Source organism: Carettochelys insculpta, unplaced genomic scaffold (genome assembly GCF_033958435.1).
Source record: "Carettochelys insculpta isolate YL-2023 unplaced genomic scaffold, ASM3395843v1 scaffold_0095, whole genome shotgun sequence".
In the NCBI taxonomy this organism is placed as follows: domain Eukaryota; kingdom Metazoa; phylum Chordata; order Testudines; family Carettochelyidae; genus Carettochelys; species Carettochelys insculpta.
Genome location: NW_027439132.1, coordinates 10,001 through 17,500, shown reverse-complemented (window position 1 = coordinate 17,500; position 7,500 = coordinate 10,001). Strand labels below are relative to the sequence as shown.

Genomic DNA, 7,500 nt, shown 5'->3' with positions numbered 1-7,500 from the left:
TTCTCTCCAGCCTGGGACCGGGGTTGACCTGTTGTCCCTGCCGGACTTAGAAAATTTTTCTCTGCCGCCTGGGACCGGGGTTGACCTGTTGTCCCTGCCGGACTTAGAAATTTTTTCTCTCCCGCCTGGGACCGGGGTTGACCTGTTGTCCCTGCCGGACTTAGAAATTTTTTCTCTCCAGCCCGGGACCGGGGTTGACCTGTTGTCCCTGCCGGACTTAGAAAATTTTTCTCTCCAGCCCGGGACCGGGGTTGACCTGTTGTCCCTGCCGGACTTAGAAATTTTTTCTCTCCCGCCTGGGACCGGGGTTGACCTGTTGTCCCTGCCGGACTTAGAAATTTTTTCTCTCCAGCCTGGGACCGGGGTTGACCTGTTGTCCCTGCCGGACTTAGAAATTTTTTCTCTGCCGCCTGGGACCGGGGTTGACCTGTTGTCCCTGCCGGACTTAGAAAATTTTTCTCTGCCGCCTGGGACCGGGGTTGACCTGTTGTCCCTGCCGGACTTAGAAAATTTTTCTCTCCCGCCTGGGACCGGGGTTGACCTGTTGTCCCTGCCGGACTTAGAAATTTTTTCTCTGCCGCCTGGGACCGGGGTTGACCTGTTGTCCCTGCCGGACTTAGAAATTTTTTCTCTGCCGCCTGGGACCGGGGTTGACCTGTTGTCCCTGCCGGACTTAGAAATTTTTTCTCTGCCGCCTGGGACCGGGGTTGACCTGTTGTCCCTGCCGGACTTAGAAATTTTTTCTCTCCAGCCTGGGACCGGGGTTGACCTGTTGTCCCTGCCGGACTTAGAAATTTTTTCTCTCCCGCCCGGTACCGGGGTTGACCTGTTGTCCCTGCCGGACTTAGAAATTTTTTCTCTGCCGCCTGGGACCGGGGTTGACCTGTTGTCCCTGCCGGACTTAGAAAATTTTTCTCTCCCGCCTGGGACCGGGGTTGACCTGTTGTCCCTGCCGGACTTAGAAATTTTTTCTCTGCCGCCTGGGACCGGGGTTGACCTGTTGTCCCTGCCGGACTTAGAAAATTTTTCTCTCCCGCCCGGGACCGGGGTTGACCTGTTGTCCCTGCCGGACTTAGAAATTTTTTCTCTGCCGCCTGGGACCGGGGTTGACCTGTTGTCCCTGCCGGACTTAGAAATTTTTTCTCTCCCGCCCGGTACCGGGGTTGACCTGTTGTCCCTGCCGGACTTAGAAATTTTTTCTCTGCCGCCTGGGACCGGGGTTGACCTGTTGTCCCTGCCGGACTTAGAAAATTTTTCTCTCCCGCTCGGAACCGGGGTTGACCTGTTGTCCCTGCCGGACTTAGAAAATTTTTCTCTCCCGCCTGGGACCGGGGTTGACCTGTTGTCCCTGCCGGACTTGGAGCCCGAGGAGGGGATCGGCCACCAGGTAAACCTCCGCTGAAAGCGGCCACGGTTTACCTGGTGCCCGGGGAGCGAATCGGACACCAGGTCAACCTCAGCTGAAGCGGCCGGGGTTGACCTGCTGTCCCTGCCGGACTTGGAAAATTTTTCTCTCCAGCCTGGGACCGGGGTTGACCTGTTGTCCCTGCCGGACTTAGAAATTTTTTCTCTCCCCGCCTGGGACCGGGGTTGACCTGCTGTCCCTGCCGGACTTGGAGCCCCAGGAGGGGATCGGCCACCAGGTCAACCTCCGCTGAAAGCGGCCACGGTTTACCTGGTGCCCGGGGAGCGAATCGGACACCAGGTCAACCTCTGCTAAAGCGACCGAGGTTGACCTGGTGCCCGGGGAGCGAATCTGACACCAGGTCAACCTCTGCTAAAGCGCCAGAGGTTGACCTGGTGCCCGGGGAGCGAATCGGACACCAGGTCAACCTCTGCTAAAGCGGCCGGGGTTGACCTGCTGTCCCTGCCGGACTTAGAAAATTTTTCTCTCCAGCCTGGGACCGGGGTTGACCTGTTGTCCCTGCCGGACTTAGAAATTTTTTCTCTCCCGCCTGGGACCGGGGTTGACCTGTTGTCCCTGCCGGACTTAGAAAATTTTTCTCTGCCGCCTGGGACCGGGGTTGACCTGTTGTCCCTGCCGGACTTAGAAAATTTTTCTCTCCCGCTCGGAACCGGGGTTGACCTGTTGTCCCTGCCGGACTTAGAAAATTTTTCTCTCCCGCCTGGGACCGGGGTTGACCTGTTGTCCCTGCCGGACTTGGAGCCCCAGGAGGGGATCGGCCACCAGGTCAACCTCCGCTGAAAGCGGCCACGGTTTACCTGGTGCCCGGGGAGCGAATCGGACACCAGGTCAACCTCAGCTGAAGCGGCCGGGGTTGACCTGCTGTCCCTGCCGGACTTGGAGCCCGAGGAGGGGATCGGCCACCAGGTCAACCTCCGCTGAAAGCGGCCACGGTTTACCTGGTGCCCGGGGAGCGAATCGGACACCAGGTCAACCTCTGCTAAAGCGGCCGGGGTTGACCTGCTGTCCGTGCCGGACTTGGAGCCCGAGGAGGGGATCGGCCACCAGGTCAACCTCCGCTGAAAGCGGCCACGGTTTACCTGGTGCCCGGGGAGCGAATCGGACACCAGGTCAACCTCTGCTAAAGCGGCCGGGGTTCACCTGCTGTCCCTGCCGGACTTGGAGCCCGAGGAGGGGATCGGCCACCAGGTCAACCTCCGCTGAAAGCGGCCACGGTTTACCTGGTGCCCGGGGAGCGAATCGGACACCAGGTCAACCTCTGCTAAGGCGCCCGAGGTTGACCTGGTGCCCGGGGAGCGAATCGGACACCAGGTCAACCTCTGCTACGGCGGCCGGGGTTGACCTGCTGTCCCTGCCGGACTTAGAAAATTTTTCTCTCCCCGCCCGGAACCGGGGTTGACCTGTTGTCCCTGCCGGACTTGGAGCCCGAGGAGGGGATCGGCCACCAGGTCAACCTCCGCTGAAAGCGGCCACGGTTTACCTGGTGCCCGGGGAGCGAATCGGACACCAGGTCAACCTCTGCTAAAGCGGCCGGGGTTGACCTGCTGTCCCTGCCGGACTTGGAGCCCGAGGAGGGGATCGGCCACCAGGTCAACCTCCGCTGAAAGCGGCCACGGTTTACCTGGTGCCCGGGGAGCGAATCGGACACCAGGTCAACCTCTGCTAAAGCGGCCGGGGTTGACCTGCTGTCCGTGCCGGACTTGGAGCCCGAGGAGGGGATCGGCCACCAGGTCAACCTCCGCTGAAAGCGGCCACGGTTTACCTGGTGCCCGGGGAGCGAATCGGACACCAGGTCAACCTCTGCTAAAGCGGCCGGGGTTCACCTGCTGTCCCTGCCGGACTTGGAGCCCGAGGAGGGGATCGGCCACCAGGTCAACCTCCGCTGAAAGCGGCCACGGTTTACCTGGTGCCCGGGGAGCGAATCGGACACCAGGTCAACCTCTGCTAAGGCGCCCGAGGTTGACCTGGTGCCCGGGGAGCGAATCGGACACCAGGTCAACCTCTGCTACGGCGGCCGGGGTTGACCTGCTGTCCCTGCCGGACTTAGAAAATTTTTCTCTCCCCGCCCGGAACCGGGGTTGACCTGTTGTCCCTGCCGGACTTGGAGCCCGAGGAGGGGATCGGCCACCAGGTCAACCTCCGCTGAAAGCGGCCACGGTTTACCTGGTGCCCGGGGAGCGAATCGGACACCAGGTCAACCTCTGCTAAAGCGGCCGGGGTTGACCTGCTGTCCCTGCCGGACTTGGAGCCCGAGGAGGGGATCGGCCACCAGGTCAACCTCCGCTGAAAGCGGCCACGGTTTACCTGGTGCCCGGGGAGCGAATCGGACACCAGGTCAACCTCTGCTAAAGCGGCCGGGGTTCACCTGCTGTCCCTGCCGGACTTGGAGCCCGAGGAGGGGATCGGCCACCAGGTCAACCTCCGCTGAAAGCGGCCACGGTTTACCTGGTGCCCGGGGAGCGAATCGGACACCAGGTCAACCTCTGCTAAGGCGCCCGAGGTTGACCTGGTGCCCGGGGAGCGAATCGGACACCAGGTCAACCTCCGCTAAAGCGCCCGAGGTTGACCTGGTGCCCGGGGAGCGAATCGGACACCAGGTCAACCTCTGCTACGGCGGCCGGGGTTGACCTGCTGTCCCTGCCGGACTTGGAAAATTTCTCTCCCCGCCTCGGACCGGGGTTGACCTGCTGTCCCTACCGGACTTAGAACATTTTTCTCTCCCCGCCCCGGCCCGGGGGTTAACCTCGGGGCGCACAGCTTCCCGGGTCTGACGTGCACGTCCTGTCACCTCCCGGGCCCGGCGTCCTCGTCCTCCCTTCCCCTTGGGCCGGCTCGGAGGAAGTTTTCCCTCGGCCCGGCCTCCGGGTTAATTGTTTGGGCCCGGCTGACTGAGGCCAGGCTGCTGACGCTAAAGCCCGGGGAGGCGGGGGCCTACGGCCATACCGGACCGAATGCCCCCGATCTCGTCCGATCTCGGAAGGTAAACCGTCCCGGGCCTGGCTAGTACCTGGATGGGTGACCGCCTGGGAATCCCAGGTGCCGTAGGCAGCTTTTGGCCCCAGCGGGGGTAGAGCGGGGCGTGTGTCTGCCGTGCGGGAGCAGGGAAGCCGTGAGGCCAAGGCGGCGCGACGGTCCTGGGGGGCGCTGAGGCCTTTCCCTCTGCCTGCCTGCGTGTCGGGGGCGGGGGGGCGGGCGAGGAAGCTTAGGCCCTCACCCGGTGCGGTGCGATGGCTTGGGTCGGGTCGGGGAGAGGGAAGAAAGCGTGTGTGGAGCGTTGGTGGGGCAGGTGTGTGTGTGGGAGTGCTGGGTGGGGCAGGCCGTTGAGGCGGTGGCGGTGGTGGTGTTTTTGGTGGGAGTGAGTTGGGGTCAGGTGGGTGTGGGGTCCCGCCCGGGGGGTGGATGGTCTGAGGGTTAAGGCTTGGAACGTGCGTCTTGGGGGACCGTGGGTGGAGGTTGTTGAGAGCGGGGAAGGCCCTGGGTCTCGGTTGTGGACTATTAAGCCCGGTGGAGGGGGACCGTGGGGGGAGGTTGTTGAGAGCGGGGAAGGCCCTGGGTCCCGGTTGTGGACTATTAAGCCCGGTGGAGGGGGACCGTGGGTGGAGGTTGTTGAGAGCGGGGAAGGCCCTGGGTCTCGGTTGTGGACTATTAAGCCCGGTGGAGGGGGACCGTGGGTGGAGGTTGTTGAGAGCGGGGAAGGCCCTGGGTCCCGGTTGTGGACTATTAAGCCCGGTGGAGGGGGACCGTGGGTGGAGGTTGTTGAGAGCGGGGAAGGCCCTGGGTCTCGGTTGTGGACTATTAAGCCCGGTGGAGGGGGACCGTGGGGGGAGGTTGTTGAGAGCGGGGAAGGCCCTGGGTCCCGGTTGTGGACTATTAAGCCCGGTGGAGGGGGACCGTGGGTGGAGGTTGTTGAGAGCGGGGAAGGCCCTGGGTCTCGGTTGTGGACTATTAAGCCCGGTGGAGGGGGACCGTGGGTGGAGGTTGTTGAGAGCGGGGAAGGCCCTGGGTCCCGGTTGTGGACTATTAAGCCCGGTGGAGGGGGACCGTGGGTGGAGGTTGTTGAGAGCGGGGAAGGCCCTGGGACCCGGTTGTGGACTATTAAGCCCGGTGGAGGGGGACCGTGGGTGGAGGTTGTTGAGAGCGGGGAAGGCCCTGGGTCTCGGTTGTGGACTATTAAGCCCGGTGGAGGGGGACCGTGGGTGGAGGTTGTTGAGAGCGGGGAAGGCCCTGGGACCCGGTTGTGGACTATTAAGCCCGGTGGAGGGGGACCGTGGGTGGAGGTTGTTGAGAGCGGGGAAGGCCCTGGGTCCCGGTTGTGGACTATTAAGCCCGGTGGAGGGGGACCGTGGGTGGAGGTTGTTGAGAGCGGGGAAGGCCCTGGGACCCGGTTGTGGACTATTAAGCCCGGTGGAGGGGGACCGTGGGTGGAGGTTGTTGAGAGCGGGGAAGGCCCTGGGTCCCGGTTGTGGACTATTAAGCCCGGTGGAGGGGGACCGTGGGTGGAGGTTGTTGAGAGCGGGGAAGGCCCTGGGTCCCGGTTGTGGACTATTAAGCCCGGTGGAGGGGGACCGTGGGTGGAGGTTGTTGAGAGCGGGGAAGGCCCTGGGACCCGGTTGTGGACTATTAAGCCCGGTGGAGGGGGACCGTGGGTGGAGGTTGTTGAGAGCGGGGAAGGCCCTGGGTCTCGGTTGTGGACTATTAAGCCCGGTGGAGGGGGACCGTGGGTGGAGGTTGTTGAGAGCGGGGAAGGCCCTGGGACCCGGTTGTGGACTATTAAGCCCGGTGGAGGGGGACCGTGGGTGGAGGTTGTTGAGAGCGGGGAAGGCCCTGGGTCCCGGTTGTGGACTATTAAGCCCGGTGGAGGGGGACCGTGGGTGGAGGTTGTTGAGAGCGGGGAAGGCCCTGGGACCCGGTTGTGGACTATTAAGCCCGGTGGAGGGGGACCGTGGGTGGAGGTTGTTGAGAGCGGGGAAGGCCCTGGGTCTCGGTTGTGGACTATTAAGCCCGGTGGAGGGGGACCGTGGGTGGAGGTTGTTGAGAGCGGGGAAGGCCCTGGGACCCGGTTGTGGACTATTAAGCCCGGTGGAGGGGGACCGTGGGTGGAGGTTGTTGAGAGCGGGGAAGGCCCTGGGTCCCGGTTGTGGACTATTAAGCCCGGTGGAGGTGTTGCGTACGGTGGATGTAAGGGGGAGGGCGTATGAAGTGACCGAGGAGTGGGCAAGGAAACGGGGGGAAAAATTTGGAGGCGAAGGCGGCCGAAAAAGGGTGCGGTTGACCTGGTGCCCGGGGAGCGAATGGGCCACCAGGTCAACCCCCGCTGAAAGCAGCGGAGGTTGACCTGGTGCCCGGGGAGCGAATCGGCCACCAGGTCAACCCCCGCTGAAAGCACCGGAGGTTGACCTGGTGCCCGGGGAGGGAATCGGCCACCAGGTCAACCCCCGCTGAAAGCACCGGAGGTTGACCTGGTGCCCGGGAAGGGAATCGGCCACCAGGTCAACCCCCGCTGAAAGCACCGGAGGTTGACCTGGTGCCCGGGGAGGGAATCGGCCACCAGGTCAACCCCCGCTGAAAGCACCGGAGGTTGACCTGGTGCCCGGGGAGCGAATCGGCCACCAGGTCAACCCCCGCTGAAAGCAACGGAGGTTGACCTGGTGCCCGGGGAGCGAATGGGCCACCAGGTCAACCCCCGCTGAAAGCAGCGGAGGTTGACCTGGTGCCCGGGGAGCGAATCGGCCACCAGGTCAACCCCCGCTGAAAGCAGCGGAGGTTGACCTGGTGCCCGGGGAGGGAATCGGCCACCAGGTCAACCCCCGCTGAAAGCAGCGGAGGTTGACCTGGTGCCCGGGGAGGGAATCGGCCACCAGGTCAACCCCCGCTGAAAGCAGCGGAGGTTGACCTGGTGCCCGGGGAGCGAATCGGCCACCAGGTCAACCCCCGCTGAAAGCAGCGGAGGTTGACCTGGTGCCCGGGGAGGGAATCGGCCACCAGGTCAACCCCCGCTGAAAGCAGCGGAGGTTGACCTGGTGCCCGGGGAGGGAATCGGCCACCAGGTCAACCCCCGCTGAAAGCAGCGGAGG

General features: G+C 63.6%; 1 non-coding gene across 1 annotated transcript; it reads left to right on the top strand.

The window, feature by feature from the left end:
* The first annotated feature begins 4,355 nt into the window (after nucleotides 1-4,355).
* LOC142006623 (5S ribosomal RNA) lies at nucleotides 4,356-4,474 on the top strand. The gene has a single exon (XR_012643671.1). It is a non-coding gene; the product is annotated as a 5S ribosomal RNA (ribosomal RNA).
* The last annotated feature ends 3,026 nt before the right edge of the window (nucleotides 4,475-7,500 follow it).